Source organism: Tiliqua scincoides, chromosome 4 (genome assembly GCF_035046505.1).
Source record: "Tiliqua scincoides isolate rTilSci1 chromosome 4, rTilSci1.hap2, whole genome shotgun sequence".
In the NCBI taxonomy this organism is placed as follows: domain Eukaryota; kingdom Metazoa; phylum Chordata; class Lepidosauria; order Squamata; family Scincidae; genus Tiliqua; species Tiliqua scincoides.
In genome coordinates this window covers 98,174,747-98,189,567 of record NC_089824.1, presented here as the reverse complement: position 1 = coordinate 98,189,567, position 14,821 = coordinate 98,174,747, and positions in this window count along the sequence as shown.

Here is a 14,821-nt window from a genome sequence, read left to right as displayed (position 1 = left end):
CGAGAGAAATCAATATTGCAACTGGTTGGAGATGAAACAACCCATAGCAAAATAAACTTTTGCAGTACCATTGCATCAGCCTTTTAAAATCGTATTCTGTCTGCTGCAGATGTGGTTTTTATTTTATTTTTTTATGTTGTTAAAAAAAAAAACTATAAGTCACTTATTCCAAACAGTTGGATTCTGTGAAACGGAAAACAGAGTCACCGTTGACTGGCTTTCAATGTACAGCTCTGTATTTTTCCAGATAGAACAAAATAAGGTAGTATCAAAATAACTTGCAAAAGGGTTGATAGTGGGTGTTTTGTTAAATGAAAAAAAATCATCTTACACCGAGCATTTATGACAATTTCCTGGCTATGCCCTGATGTACGGCTTTTGGCATTCAACTCAGATTCCCACTCAACAGGCAATTCATGTCAAGCTTCGGGGAGAAACATTGATTTTACCTCTCTGGTTAAGATGGGTTGGGGATACCACGTACCACAGAAAGAAATATTGCATACACTTTTAATTCCACAGAGCACTACACTGAGCTGCTGTAATAACACCTCCTGGTTGACTATCAGAAAATAGGAGCTATGGAAGCAGTACTGCCACATGCAGGTTGGAACTATGCCCTTCTCGTTGGTGAAAGGCTTGCCTGTGAAGGATGTGTGGAGCCACACAAGAGATGACAAGCACCTTTTTGAATAGGGCTGCAATCCTGCTTGCCCCATACAGAGAGAGGAAGGCTTCATCCATCTGAGGCCAGTATGAGCCTCTCATGTCATGGTCCTATCAGGCCATTGCTACTCTCTGTGCATTCTACATTGTGACCAAAGTATTCACTTCAAGACATACCTTGCCATGCTTCCTATCAGGGTCAGCCTCAGCAGGGGTTGATCAACTCAGGCTCTAGCTGAGAGTTCAGAATTAACAACAGGCCCATGGCTGATCCCTCAGGACCTGGTGAAAAGTGATGATGGCTGCCACTGTGATTACCAAGATATGCTCCAAGCAGCTTATACTAACACCAATGTAAGTCTCCCTCAAACAGTTGCACCTGTAGCTGCCATCAGTGTATGGAAGCAGCATGGATGTGGCTGTGCACCTATATGCATGCACGCACATGCAACTATAATACAATACAATGCCTCCACTCTACTGTTGCATATTGGATGTCCATAGCAGAGACAGTGGTGGCAGTGGCTTGGAGTGCTTATTGACAACTGTGCTGCTGCCTGCCATCTTTTTTTTCTTTTTAAAGATTCTATATATCGGCCTAATGCTACTAGAAGTGGAGGCAGCGATGGTGCACCAGTGGGCAAGATCTGGCTGTGCAGATGCCTGACCCTTCAAAAGAAGCATGGTTTGGTAAAGGAAGGGAGAAGTGAAGTCCAGGCTGTGGGATAAGCTGTTCTCTCCCATGCACAGCTACAGCCTCCAGACACGATGGTCACGCTTGCAAAAGTGATATGATAAAAATGGATGTGAGGAGAAACCCATCCTGCATTGATGGCTCTGGTTTCAAAGTAGCTCAGAAGGACAGCAGCAATGGCCTGGCACCAAAGCAGCAGCCAGAGTGCTGTGAGGGGAAACCTATGCTGGCTTTCAATGGAGTCACAACACATCCTGTGTTCACATCCAGGGCAAGCAGGCCTGCAACCTTAATGGTCCATCCCCTCCACCATCCCTGAAAAGGTATTTTCATACTTTCTCTGAGTTTTGCAGGGCATTTTTGCTCAGATTTGCTTGTTGGTCAGGAGTGTGTTTATTCAGGGCACCTGAATTCTACAGTATCACAAGCGAAAAGACACTCACTCCTTTCTTTCTCTGTCCACATGGGCACATGAGGTGTATATGGGTAGTACACTGCACACAGTGCCGCTGGTACACAACAACCTTATGCAAAGTTCTATTTCCTTTCTGTTTTGGATACAGGTACTGCTTCCTAAACGTTTGGTTCAAGACCAAAAATTCACGTGCAGTCCAGGAACTGAGCTGCTGCCACATTGTTTGTGGAGTATGCACATATAGATCTCTACATGCACCAGAATGTACATGGAGCTTTGACTCAAAGTCTACATTTAATTTTTTTAGGAATTAAAAAACTTTATTTCCAGGTCCTGAAAGAAAATGTGTGACTAGCTCTTATGGTGCTGACAATAATAAGTACAGTAAATATCTTCCACTAAAAATCATTCAAAATAAAGGGAACATGCATTCAAAACATGCATGTAGCATACATTTTCATTATAACAGACTTCAGAATAACTTTACACACAAGGCTATTTTGTTTATAAGATCAAAATATTTTAAGAGAATTAACATTTTAATTTGCAGTTTAATTTGAATCTGACTTCCACTTCTAAAATAAAATCAGTGCTTTTTTTCATCATAAACATACCCTTCAAACTGTTCAAATTTTGCAGATGCAAACCTTCACCTGAAAACTAACAGCTTAGATTTTAAGTTTTTCTTCACATAGTTTCTGAACAGCTACTGGTTTCTGCCATTAAATCTTTAACAGATTTCAGTATTTCAGTAGGCAGACCAATCCTAACCTGCGCTGGAATAGGCAGGCCAACTGGCTTGAGCCATATCCAGCACAGGTTAGAAGGTGGCTACCATACAACTTGGAGTAAGCGGATATATTTCCCCTTACCCGGTATCATGCAGCAGCCACCCCTATGGGGCTACCTGGATCTGAGCAAGCGAAATCGCCGGCACAGATCTGAACAGCCCACTGTGACTCCAGGCTGGCCAAGAGTGGGGTTAAGACCTGGCTAGGTCTCATAGGCTAGTCCTATCCCCCTCCCAGGTCCAGTCCGCCCACCAGTCTGCCCTCCCCCTGCCCTCCTCACCCCAAAACACCCCTGTTCTGCCCTCCCACCACCACACCAGCTGCCCTTGGCTGGCACAAACTTACATGTCCTCGGTGCTGCAGAGACTGGACTCAACCTCCACAGGCCCGTTCACTTCCTTGTACCGTCCCAGCTGACTCTAAAGGAGGTGCAAATGTGTTTTACAGCACATTCGCAACACTTCTGGGCTGGATCAAGGGACTTGTGCTGGCTGAAGACCAGGTAAAGATTGTGCTCTTAAAAACATTAAAAGGTTTTTTCATTCTTTCAATATCCAGGGGGTCATTCTTTGGCTTGCTTACAATTTAGGCAAAAGTAAAGGAACTGCTCGGAATCCCTGCACCCAGGGTTGAAATCTTACCCCACTCACACAAACACACATATCCAAGTGGTAAGTGTTTGAGCCCCTGTGAGGAAATTGTGTGGGAGAGTCACTTTATCATCTGAATAGCAAATTGAATACAAGGGGCTTGAGCAGACAGATGAAACATTTGCTTTTCATCTAGTGATGCGAGCATCACAAGTGGAACTTTACGAGGTGGCAGGTGGTACTTAGCCCAAAGCCATGGGTATCTTGTGACACTGCTCTGTCAAGCCTGACACCATTGGTTGTGGCAATGACTGGAGCAGGGGCACAATAGCAGCAATGGTGCTCAAAAGAGGAGCATTTTGGGCACAGTTGGTGGAGGAAAGGAGGCAGTAGCGACTAGAGCAGCCTCTCTCCCTCACTGCAGGATCAATTATAGCACAAGCCACTCACTTCTGTGCACAGCACCCCATCTCTAATGGCAGTGGTACTCCCAAAGTGGCACCTGCAAAGAGGAAATTTTGAAAAGCAGAACTTGCAAAAACGAAACAAAAAAACACCAGAACAAAAGGTTGAGAAGTTCTGGATTAAACCCTGGATTTTTTGTTAGTGGAAAGGTTTGAATAAAAGTTATGCCCCCAAGTTTCTCTAATCCAAATATTTACATACACAAAGGGTGCAATCCTAACCAACTTTCCAGCACTGGCATAGCTGTGCCAGTGGGGCAGGTGCTGTATTCTGCAGTTGGGGGGGAGGCGTCATGGAGGCCTCCTCAAAGTAAGGCAATATTTGTTCCCTTACCTTGAAGTTGAATTGCCCTTATGTCAGTACTGGAAAGTTGGTTAGGATTGTGGCCAGAGTGACTTATAATATCTTATTATGCAAATTATTAAGATGTGTAGTTATTCGGTGAGAAATGCTCATTTCCACACAGGTTTTTGCATGTTTGATCTTTCCTTAATGTAACTAAAAGCCCAATCCTAACTCAATCCCTTTGTTTCGGCACTGTCCAATGAACACTCGAGACAACAGTTATGGGAGAAAGGGCAACTTTATTTCATGTTACCAAGAGAAGCAGAGGCTGAGACCTGCAGCATCTGAGGCAGCGAAAGCCCCTGTGGTGTGGGGAGGGACCTCTGGGCGGTACCAGAAACCTCTGCCCCCAGGTGGGCATGCACCCGACTCCAAGTCACGCCCCGCTGCTGGGGCAGCGCATCTCATCCATGTCTGTCCCTTAAGGGAAGGCAGCCGGACCGTGGACTGCGCCACCTTGAGCCGCTGAGCCTCTGAGGCGTGCCCTGCGGTCCCAGCCAGGGCCCCGTCTACGTCCTCATGCCGCGGAGCACCTGAGGACTGAAATAGGGTTCCGCCCTGCCTATGCCGCCTGAAGGTGCATGCCAAAGTCCCATTCACGCCTCCTAACCCGCACCACCTGCCCTCTTAAAGTGACCAATGGCAGCTTGCAAACAGAGGGGGGGTGTAACAGTCTGGGGTAGGCGAAAAAACTGCCTGTCCTTCGGCCATTCTTGGCAGGCAGCAAAAAATTCCTACCCGGCCCCAAATGGCGACCAGTTAAACTCAGACTGCCTCTAGGGCGGACGGGCGGGTATTCCCACGGTGCCCACGTGCAAAGGAGGAAGAGGGCTGGGCCTTGTGCCCTTTTAAAAGGTCCGCCGTAGCTGCCAGACCCAGCCCCCTCCCCCTCCCCCTTGGGGAGGGACTCTCGTGCCCTGGCCAGGCCAAACAAACTCCGATCACCTTTTTAATTGGGCAATCGGGAGAACGGTGATGTAGTGGCACTGGTGCAATTTCCTCTGCATCCTAAATCAAATTGGAAATCAAAGTGGGATCTGACCACTGAAAGCCTCCTTGGAACATTAGTTCCCTGCTTCAGGGTAACCCCTCCCTCTCCCCAAAGTCACCATGGGTCAACGTCAGACCTGAGCCAGCCAGCTCAATTGTGCCCTCAGCTCTCTCTCTCTCTTCATCAGTGCCCTCTCATTAACTGGAGCAGTCTGGGATGTGTCACCTTTCCGAAACTCCAGTGACTTCCCCTGCCAAACATTCCCCAGGGATCCCGGTACCTAGAAACCATCTCCTAACAATTAACTTCCATGAAGAGACATCTGCTGACCATTAAGGAACACTAACATTCTCTTGTCAAATCCCATACTTGAGAAGGCATATTGCTTTCTGGCGAACTCACTGCCATAGACTTATCCAGAATAATCAGATTTCACACCCACAACAATGCATACAGCAGGCGGTGATGGTACAGTCATCGTGTCCCCACTACCAGAAAACTCCACTGAAGTTTTGTGTTTTTAACTTATTCTTCAGTCCTCTTAGGAACAAAATTTCAGTTTAAAGTTAGGTTTACCGCTAGCCCAAAGCTGCAACATTTTATAAAAGAGGAAGATGATGTCATCTGGCGATCACTCGAGTATACTGATAATTCATTACTTCTGAAGCACCTCTCTTTCCTCACAGCAAAACTGGAAAAGATATTACCAAGCTCTTCACTGAAAAAACAACAACAAAACTTCTGGAAAAGATATTACCAACTGGTGAAACAAAAAGGTTCCGTTTGTTATGGCAGAGTTTCAGAAAATAGGTTGTGATTTTTCAGCATTCGCATACACAGGAGTTTTCCCAGGAGTGGAATCCAGATTGAAAATGCTTTGGAAGTTCCCTCTAGGGAGGGCTGTTTTCTCCTGTCTTTGCAGAAGTTAGTTTTCAGATATTGATTCTTTGACAGCAAAGGGCCTTCACTCATTGCTTTCCTTTGCCAGTTATCAGCATCACTCCATCCAATCACAGCGGTAACTTTTCAAAAAAAAACTGCACTGCAAATTATGAAACTCACACAATGCTTTCTCTTCAGCCTGACACAAGTACAGTATTGAAAATCCCTCTTTTTAATTTCCAAAGGCACCCATTAAGGAAGATGAGGTGGTTCTCCTTGGAAAACATATAGCACCCTAAAGAGACAACGTTGGCAATGGAGGCAAGAGTCACAACCAACTGTACTATATGCTGAGCTCATATGTGTGAGCATTTCTGCTCACACACATTGCACCTAGGAGGATCTCAAGATCAAAATAGTCAAAGAAGCAGGAACCCTAGTACAAGCTTATATCAAAGGGAATTACAGGAGGTGACCAAGAATACAGGGACAACCTATGTTAGAGCAAACCAAGCCCGGCATATGAATTCAGCATTCTGGCTGCGACCAGTCAAATGTCATCTGATGCCCCCTGGAAAGCTCACAGCTAGAGGGAGGTGGAGGCAACTCAGTTCCAGCTTTCAGATCAGAGATTGAAGTAAGCCACCATAGCTCATATCCTCCATGATTTTGTCTAATCCTTTTTCTTTTTTTAAAAAGCCATCATAGGGTAGATGCAGCAAAATGAGGTGGGAATGAGGTTCTGAAGTGATCGCATGAACTGCACCATTTCAGGCTGCAGGGAAAGGTTCACCAGTGTTGATTGGAGCACTGGGGCAAATATACAAGAGGGTCAATGGGGAGGCAGCATTGCATTCACGCTCAAGGCAGAGCACAAAAGCAAGCCCATCCCAAGAGTCACTGGGGGAATAAAAGGTGCCTGCAGGCACAAAGCTGGCAGGCTGGAAGGGAAGCAGGAGCAAGTACACAAACATCTGGAGCATTGTGAAGACACACAAATGAGACAAGAGTAGTTTGAGCAAGTTTTCACCTAGCTTAATTCAAAATGGGATCAGGTAATCCAAGTTATTTTCCAAAGCATTGTCATGATAGCATCCCAGGCACAAGGTGTCCTAGAAAATGCACTTTCCACTCACCTTTAAGTACTCAAGCACAATAGAAAACCACATGTCCCAGGATCCCTTGCTTAAGGGACACTTTTGCTTCAGCATTCCAGATGCCAGGAAGTAATGAAGACCTTCCATTTGCTACAGCCACTGAAGGTAGATTTTGAGGAAGGAGAAGGTATGGCTGCAGTGGTGGAGAGTGATGGCATCAGAGCAAGTTCGTTATGAGTTAGCCCCAAGCTTTGGAGGAGGGTGAGCTCAGTTCAAAGTGAGGTCAGAGTAGTGAACTCTTAAGCCCTCCAGTTTTGAACTCTGGCATCCTTCTTAAGCCAGAGTCTGCCTGTTCAGGCACAGGTTCACACATCATCTGGCAGTACTGATAGGCAATCAAAGGACTGTCTGTCTAGAAGCTAAAGCAATGCTGAGTCCTGGTAGACTCATAATCTCAAGTATAGTGAACACAAGGGGCACTAATGTATAGTCCAGAACAGTGGTTCTCACACATTTAGCACCAGGACCCACTTTTTAGAATGTGAATCTGTCAGGACCCACCAGAAGTTATGTCAAGCCCACCAGAAGTGACATCATCAAGCAGGAAAAATTTGTAACAATCCTAGGCTGCAATCCTACCCACACATACCCAGGAGTAAGTCCCATTGACTATCATTGTTAAAAGAATATACATAGTAGCTTGTTAACAGTACAGGTCTGTAACATTTCCCCAAATGCAGTCACATACCATGGAAGCATCAAGTCTAATATATTAAATATAAAATATTGAAACAAATGGGGACCCACCTGAAATTGGTTCGCAACCCACCTAGTGGGTCCCGATCCACAGTTAGAGAAACACTGGTCCAGAAGGTTCACAGTGTGGATTCTAGTTGATCATGACAGTGATATGTGTTCCTTGCAATCAAGCAGTTATGTCATCAAGTAGCATTTCTCCTTGTGAAGAAATACAACAGCCACTTTCAACCACTGTGCCATGGCACACTGGTGTGCCACAGGAATTTGGGGGAAGGTCATTTATTAATAGGGCCAATGGGAGATGTGAGCCCCCACCGGCAGCCCCCACCCTTGTCAATTGTCAAAAACCTGGTGATGTGCCTTGGCCATTTTAGTGCCTTGTCAGTGTGCCGTGAGTTGAAAAAGGTTGAAAATCACTGAAATACAAGATAGTTCCAGTGCTTCTTCCTTCTGCCTCTGAGTTGTCCAGTTCCCAGTATAGTTTAACCACACAGGCCATCCACTGGCTTCTCATGACGCAAACTAGCCATAAGGGCTTCCAGGCAAGGCCAGGGCAATGGCCACTCCGGCCTTGCTAAAGTAAGCGAAATCATTGATGTCCCGTCATCTTGTCATGCTGACCAACCTGCCATTAGAACACACACACACACACACACTCACAGACAATGTATACATCGTTATTCTTCTCCTGCAAGTGGTCTTCGTATTTGAGAGAGCCTGTTTGTGAAACTTTGGGCCTGCCTTGTCCACTTAAAAGATAATTAATCACCACCCCAGTTTATAAATCAAGGAGGCCAACTTGCTGAGAGCGATTAAGAGCTCGAAGCTCCACTGAAGTACTTAGCCAATTCCCAGACCTAGGCTTAGCATCTCGCGCTCTCCGCCTCCAAGAGGCGGCCAATTCATCATCCGTCTCCCATTGAGGCAGAATGAATCTGACAGAAGAGTGCACGAAAGCCAAACAATATGACTAAACTAACAGTTAAAGGGTGGAAAGAGCCTTTTTTCTATTTTTAAAAAGTGCTCACCCTTTAGGGTAAATTCCCTATTTACCCTAAAGTAAATACCCTATAGGGTATTTCCCCTTACAGTTTATCCACACAAATTGTTACACACCTTGTGGGTTTCTATTTTACATTGCATTTATTTTGGATTAAATTAGGAATATAATGTCAGTTCTAAGAAATATCGCAGACTGTTCATGGATTTAGATAAGGTAGGCAAAAACCACAGACTTGTATGTTTTCGAACCATGCCTTCAGAATATGGATTATTCTGCTTCGATACCAGAATACAGTCCAGCAGCAGAATCAAGTGAGATTGTTTCTTGTCCAGATGGCGGGGCTGACAGAGCCTTGCTGTTGTTATGTAAACATTGCTACATCTATCGCAAAATCAGATTTTTGGATGCTCTTGTAAGGCAAGGGATGGGCAAGTCAGGAGTGACTTGACTCAAGCTAGTCACAAAGTGATGAATGGGGCATTGTAACAAAGTATGGAGCCCACAGAGGACGGATGATGTTGCCAACGTGCCCCAGATGCTCAAGAAGGGAAAGGGGGAAAGAGGAAGAATACAGGCGGCAGAGATGGAAACTCTGACACTGTAGCAAGGATTTTCCCATTAGCTCAGCAGTGGAAGAGTTGTGGAACGTTCACAAGGTTTTTAAAACACTGGTTTCCACAAGAGACCTAGGGATTGATGGGGTGTCACTAATTGGAAGGACCTCCGCTGAGAAAGGAGCAAGCAGAACTATCCACTTGTGGGTAACTATTCCATGTTTATCCATCTTTTCCAGAAAGGAGCACAATTCAGAAAGTTCCCCATCTTACCCTCACCCCAACCTGCATGTTAGATAAGGCTGAGGTATGGTGGCCAGCTCAGGAACCCTCAGGGAGCTTCACAATCAAGCAGGGGTTTGAACCCAGGTCTTCTAGATCCTATTGCAACATTCCAGTGTGTGTGTGGGGAGGGGGGGGAAAGATGAGAGAGAATAAGAACGGCTCTGATCAAGTCAAGGGCTCATCTAGTCCAGCTTCCTGTATCTCCCAGTAGCCCACCAGATGCCTCATGGAGTACACAAGACAAGTTAATAAATATTACTGGGTACCAAAAAGGTTGTATACCTGCACCAACACACGTGTTTGATTGTATGCTTCTTTCTGCTTGCTAGTCTCAATATGCAAAACATAAAATGCCATGAAACTTAAGTAAAATAACTTACAGCAACCCTCTGTTGTCAATACAGTTTCTTTCTTTCCTTTTTCTGCCACACTAGGTTGTGTTGACGTTTCTTCTTTGGAACTGGAGGAAAGAGGGAAGCATAAATGTATCACTGTGCAGAAAATAGTCTGAGTGACTGACAAATGTAAATAGAATGGACAGTTTCTATTACCCCCTCACATTTTCTGGAGAATAATTTGAGAAGGCTGGGCAAATTGTGTTTTACGAAGTGTAATGATGTGTAATAATTTCCTGTCAGGGTAAAAGTTACAAGTGGAGTCAGTTGGATCATTTTGGGAGGAGAGACAGCAAGGGCTGAAGAAGGGGAGAGGGATGGAAGGAAGAATGGAGAGTGCCTTTAGACATGAATAGAAGCATAACTGGAGGAGCAAAAAAAAAACAAAAACACAGAGCTCTGAATTGTCACCTTCTCTGAGGCTCGGAATAATCAGAGGGTAAAAGTGCATCATATCCAAAGATAACACAGATATGCATTTTGTTATTGTAAAAGTTAGACTTATTCTTGGGTATATTTGGGGTGCTGAATCCAAAAATGGCATTGGTTTTGCCCAATCGTCTCTAGTTTCAGCGGTATGGCATAGCCGCCTTATATACTGATTCAAGCAGCTTCCTTGTAAGGAAACTGATGCCATGACTTCCTCATGAGGAAGCTGCTTGAATCAGCATATTAGGATGATTCAAAGCTGGAGCTAATAGGGCAAAACCAATGCCATTTTTGGATTCAGCACTTAAAAAAATATTGCAAATTCATTCAAACATCTTCAGCAAGTGAAAAAGTGTTTGTTTTTGTAGGCCTGTGTTAATCATTGGTACAAGATGTTGTGATTGTGCTAGCTTAATTTTAAGAACGGGGTTCACCAAATCCATGAACGATAGGGCTACCAATGTCAATTAGCTATGATAGCTGAATGGAGCCTCCATATTTAGAGAAAGAGTATCTCCAAATACCAGGTGCTGGACTCAAACCACATAAGAGAAGTGATGAGTTCAAGACCTGTTTGTGAACTTTCCAGAAGCTTCTTGCTGGTCACTGTTAGAGACAGAACGCTAGGCTGCATAGATCATGGTCTGATCCAGCAAGCAATTTTCATATTCTTATGCATTGGTTATCCTGCTGCCCCAGTCGAGGGGAATGTTGTTCCAGTTGAGGGAGCCTCCTTGGGCATCTGCTCCAGCAGAAGAAAGGTTGGGTAAAAATCTTATAAATGAATGAATGAATGAATGAATGAATGTCCAGTGGCCATTCTGCACTCCCCAAAGAATCAGGGGCCTTCGAACTGTGCAGGTGGACAGAAGTTAACTCATTACCTTTCCATAAACCCCTCTGTGGCATAGGAAGACCCAAGCAAATTTGTACTGGATTTACATTATAACATTAATTGGCGCAATTAACAGTTGAGGTAGACCTTGTAAACACTGTTAATTCCTAGCGATGGTTTATCCATATTGGGGGAGGGGAAAAAAATGTGAGCAGTGTTCTTGGCTTTTCTGAGCTACCTTCAGTTCAGCCCAGTTTCAGTTTGATTTGTATTCCTCAGACTTCGTCTGGGTTCAGGGAAAGCTCAATCAGCTCGCGAGCTGCAGGCACACACACTGGCCAAGCAACGTAAGTGAGAAATGATTGCTAAATACAGCTAAAATTATTAATGCTCAATTATTCATGTTGACACTATCTCCCTTCCTCTCTTTCCCGCCCCCCAACTGACAAACTCAGCTACCACTTTCAGTGATGATACTGCACTTAGGCCCACAGACAGCCCTAGAGGTAGCAATTAAAAATTGAACACCAGTTCGTGATAATTACATGATAACTTTATTGACCAAATTCAGGGCAGAATGTATGATGTATTCTTCTCTTATTACTGGAAAGGCAGATTCCAGTATGCAATAAAATGGATCGTGTGCGCAATAAATTGTCTGTGCCGAAGTAAACTCATTACTTAGCTGTATCTGTTGGCAAAATCTGAAAGGTTTACTACGAGGCCTATTTATCTGAATAACAAGGGAGCATTTTGAGTGCGGGCCAGAACCCTTGCATATGCATGTTGTACACTTTGGGTTGATTTATAAGTTGCCATTGGGTCACACCCAGGCTGTGCCAAACTGGAGCTTAGCAGGCATGTTGTCCAACTCACAGTACTTGAGGTCAGTGGCTTACACTGGAAGCTGGACCATAGCAACCAGAAGGCATTGCTCTGCTGACCAAGCAAAGGCAGAAGGCCAGTTACCAACAGGAGGCCAGTTCACAAAGCCTGCCAATCCCACACCTCTAGTCCTTTCTGCAACCAGACAGGGCTCTGAGACCTCAGCACACATTATCCATGGTAGGTCCATAGTGTCAGATACTTAGGCTCCTGATTAGAGCCCTGAAGACCTTGAGGGTGCCATTTAAGCACCACATGCAAGTTTGAAGTCAAATAAAAAGCATGCAGTTCTGCCCTGAGGCACTGGCTGAAGCTTTCATTCTTTCCATAAATCTGTGAAAATTCAAGGTAAAGAAAGCCCCATGCTGGAGACAATGAGAACAGGGGTGGAATTGAAGACGGTGCACAAACTCATTTATCTTCTCCCATACCTGTCTCTGGTCAAATAGGTTTTGCAGGTTTTAGAAGTTTTACAAAAACCTGCAGACTTGGATGGAGATGATAACGAGATAAGTGTGCTCTCTGTGGGCAGCAGTGCCTCTAACATGACACCTTAAGCACTCTGAAAAAAAATGGCAACTCTCGTATGGTTCTACTCCTAGACTGTGAGCTGACAAGCCAGATTCTTTTCCTGTTGCCATTAAAATGGATTCTTTTCCATCACGCCATCCAAGCTGCGTCTTGTGCTGACCTGGGCCCATACTGGTTTTTGTTGCATCAGCAAAGGGTTAAACTGGATATGGACTCCTTTGCCCTCCCACTAAGAACAAAGCTATTTCTTGTTCAGCACAAATGAAATTGAGTAACAGGAGAGGCATTTCAACCAAACAAACAGACCATGTTCTTTTTCTGTCATGGGTGTCAATTTTGAGCCATATTCTCACCAGTTGCTATGAGAATGGCAACTCTCATAGTTGGCATTCTGCAGCACTGTGGAGTGTTCAAAGTATCTCAAGTTAGCTCAGTAATCCTTACAGTAACCCGGTAAGAAGGGTCAGAAGCAGGCAAACCACTCTAGACATATAAGTGGCTCCAATAGTGTTCTAAAGATACCCCCCCAACTTCCTTCCTCCCCCCACCCCACTCCTGCCTTGGTGATTGGAAGATCTCCTTGTGTGTTCTCCATCTCCCATCTTCAAATCCCAGCCAAGACTTCAGAGTATGACAGAAAACCGAGCTAAGTGCACTAAGGGTGTGTGTGTGTGTGTGTGTGTGTGTGTGTGTGTGTGAGAGAGAGAGAGAGAGAGAGAGAGAGAGAGAGAGAGAGAATTGGGAATTCCGACTTGGAAATCCCTATCTAAACCAACCTGCATGCCACCATCGGAAAAAGTAGGATATAAATTATGCTATTATTCTTGAATTTTAAGGTAAAATTCTACATTCAAAATGCACATTCCAATTTTGATTTTCAAATTTGAATGGCAAAACTTGAAATCTGCAGCACTTTTTGACTATGTGCAAACAACTGTCAATTGCTGAAATCAAATACATTCATGTTCCCTCTAGGACTTTGTTAACAAGCAATAAATGATCATAATATTTTTTAAATTTCACTCAGAGCCTTCATGCCTGATATGAGATTTTTGAACCCAAGACTTCCTAGCTTACAACTGAAGTCACTAGACTGCTCCTGCTTTGGGAAAGCAGAATTTCAGGAGTATATAAGTGGGAAAGGGATTCTGCCCCCCCCCCCCCCGTCTTCTACATGAATTCAGAACATCAGCACTGGGCTTCTTTCATGATGTCATAAAGTCAGTTCTGAGTGTAGTCAGTATTTCCTGCCCTCACTCTGAATGAACATCGGGCAGGAAGCTGAACTGAAAACACATTCACTACTGCTCACAACCCCTTCAAAATCACACCAACAGGACAGATAGTTTTCACTGGAGGTGTGAAACATTTTAGCAAATGTGTTTAACTCACCATTTCATCTCAGCCCTAAACTGAATTGAGAGTGTGCTCTAGAATATGTCCTAGAATTCATTGCAGTACTCAGGAATTTCATGGCAGACATGCTGGTGTTGTTTGAATGACAGGTCCATATGGAAAGTGCCTTTCCAGGATAGAAAGTTTGGCAAACACTGGGCGAAATCATGTTGGAAACCCTGGTGAATCATCACTGTGAAGGCCTCTTCCATTCTATTTTCTTCCATTACGTAATGTGGCAATTGTGTAATTTCAGAGCAGGAAGCACTAAATGTTCTGACTTCATTTCAAATACATCTGCATCCTACCGTAATACTGAAGCCACTCCATGGCTAATCTTTATCATTTCCATAATGAAAATGTAATATTGTACAGAAAATACGAATATGCCGAGGTATCCTCCTGAAACTGTAATGGCGTGAACACTGATTTACAGTAATGTTACAGCTAAAGCATGGAATCAAGAATCCAAATAAAATGTTTATAAATGCCATACATTAAGCCCTCTGGTTTGTTATAAGGTAATAAACAGAAAAGCTTCCATTGAGCCGTTTGCAGTTGTTAAATAAGATTCTTTGTGACTTGCAGAAACGGGAACACAATGAGGAATTATCAGTGCATTCTCCACTGAAGTCATCTACATGTGTTTATTTAATAAACAGAAGATGGCTTTATTATACACATTTGATTTCCATATGCAATCAGTGCCTCATCTGTCACTTGTATCTAAGCAGGGTGCTTCGTACAAATCTGGAAATGAAAAATTCAGAGCAGGGTGCAGGAAACTCATTTAACGTCGAGTGCAGTCAAAATC